Consider the following 2660-nt stretch of genomic DNA (forward strand, 5'->3'; position numbering starts at 1 on the left):
ATACAGAGAAACTCACCCCATTAAACAAAAAAGACAAGAAATATAAAGCGATTATCTCCCTTACACCGGAAGAAATCACTTATTACCTCCCCTTACCTGGAACTCTTCTTTACACTTCATAACGAAGACATAACACAATGTTTTGAGAAATTTGAAAAGTTAAACACGAAACCGATAATTTCTTCAAAAACTATGTCACTTTATGAGAAAATTTTATAACATTCTTCTGACATAATGACTCAAATATATTTTTTACCTTTTAAAACAAGCCTTCTGTAGTTTTTTCACTACTATATGTGTGTGTGTATATATATATATATATATAATATATTATATATATATATATATATATATATAATTATATATATATATATATATATATAATATATTATATATATATACATATATATATATATTTATATACATATATAGTATATATATACATATATATATATATATTTATATACATATATAGGTATATATATTATATATATATATTATATATATATTATATATATATTTATATACATATATAGGTTATATATATATATATAATATATATATTATATAATATATATATATATATATATATACATATATAGGTATATAATATATATATATTATATATATATATATATTATACATATATAGGTATATATATACATATATATATATATATATATATATTTATATACATATATAGGTATATATATATTATATATTTATATACATATATAGGTATATATATATATATATATATATTATATATACATATATAGGTATATATATATATATAATTATATATATATATATATTTATATACATATATATGTATATATATATATATATATATATATATATATATATATATATACATAAATAACTTAGAATAACTTAGAAAGGTTTTGGCCAGTATTGGCCCAGGCCATGTCTAACTTAATAGCACCACCTGGCGAGGTCTTTCAATTCAGGATTTGGGCACCGAGGCCCATTCAAGCAGAGAGTTGTTGTTTGCGGAGACATATCCGGGTGTGGGTGGTTTGTCCGGGACTGTTTGAAGGAATTTGTCCAAAGACTTCTTAAATTTTGTGTGGTCAGTTTCTTTGTTGACATGTCCTGGTGTTATGTTGAAGAGAGCAGGTCCAATTGAGGTGAAATAGTTGTGTCGTATTGTCGTTATGTGATGCGATTTAGATTTTTGTTGTGGACGGATGGCACGTGGTCCAAGCCTTGGATGTATTTTGAAGGTGATGCCAACATCGTTCGGACAGTGCTGATGGAATATTTTCCACATCATGTAGCGTTCACGGCATCGTTGGAGTGAATACAGTTTCAGCTTCTCTAGTCTACCCCAGTAGTCAAGGTCTGACATGCCATCTATCTTTTTTGTGATTGACCTTTGGGGAGCTTCAATTCTCATAATATTTTGTTTTGTGTAGGGAGACCACAGTGGACAGCAGTATTCAAGGTGGGGTCGAGCAAAAGTGGAGAAGAGAAGTATAATAGTGTGGGGATCTCTCGACTGGAAGGTTCTGAGAATCCAGGAACACATTCTGCGGGCTATGTCAACTTTGCTGCTTATATGTGTAGCCCAGCTTATGTTGTTGTCCACTGTTACTCCCAAGTCTCTGATGTTGTTGGACGCCGTAAGAATATCTCCAGAAGGAAGGGAGTTTCAGAGCGTCCTCCCTTCCAAAGTGGATCAGTTCGAATTTGTCTTCGTTTAGCAACATATTATTCTTTTCCGCCCATTGGACAACAGCCAGTAGGTCTGACTGAAGGCTTATTCGGTCATCCACGCCATTGATGACCTTCTGGAGATTGGAATCATCAGCGAAGGTTCTGATGTTACTGTGTTTGATGGTGTCAGTAATATCATTTATGTAGATGATGAAGAGCAGTGGGCTCAACACAGTGCCTTGTGGGACACCACTGCTGACTTTGGCTGGGCTGGGCTGGATTTGACTCCTTCGACTACAACATGTTGGATTCTGTTAGACAGGAAGCACTTGATCCACTGCCACAGCTTTCCAGTGACACCAATATTGGACAGCTTTCTCAGAAGGATCTTATGATCAACCCTGTCGAAGGCCTTGCTGAAATCAAGGTAGATGACATCAGTGTTGGAACCCTCTCCCAAGGCTCTTAAAATGTCATCAAAATGGTGCAGTAGCTGTGTCAGGCAATCTCTCCCATTTCGGAATCCATTTGGAGTTCAGCATATTATGACTCTCAAGGAAGTGAGTCATATGCGATCTCAGCACTCTCTCAAACACCTTAATGATATGAGAGGTGAGTGAGATTGGGCGGTAATTCACGGCAAGCGATTTGTTTCCTTTTTTGAAAACTGGGACAACAGACTGGGATAGAAGGTCCTCTGGTATATATCCAGCATCCAGTGAGTTCCGCCACAGATTGGCTAGAGGGGGTGCAAGTTGGTTTTGACACATCTTCAAGACACAAGCAGGGAACCTATCGGGACCTACTGCTGAATTATGCTTCATTTCCTTTATTGCTGCTAAGACATCAGGAGCGCCAAAGGTTATGTCCGATAAAGTGTATTGGGGAGTAACATCACTGATACAGCCCAGATCAGCCATATCAGGATTGTTGAAAACAGAGCAATATTGTTTCTGCAATATCTCTCCCATGGTTTTGGC

This window comes from Octopus sinensis, linkage group LG23 (genome assembly GCF_006345805.1).
Source record: "Octopus sinensis linkage group LG23, ASM634580v1, whole genome shotgun sequence".
NCBI classification, from domain to species: domain Eukaryota; kingdom Metazoa; phylum Mollusca; class Cephalopoda; order Octopoda; family Octopodidae; genus Octopus; species Octopus sinensis.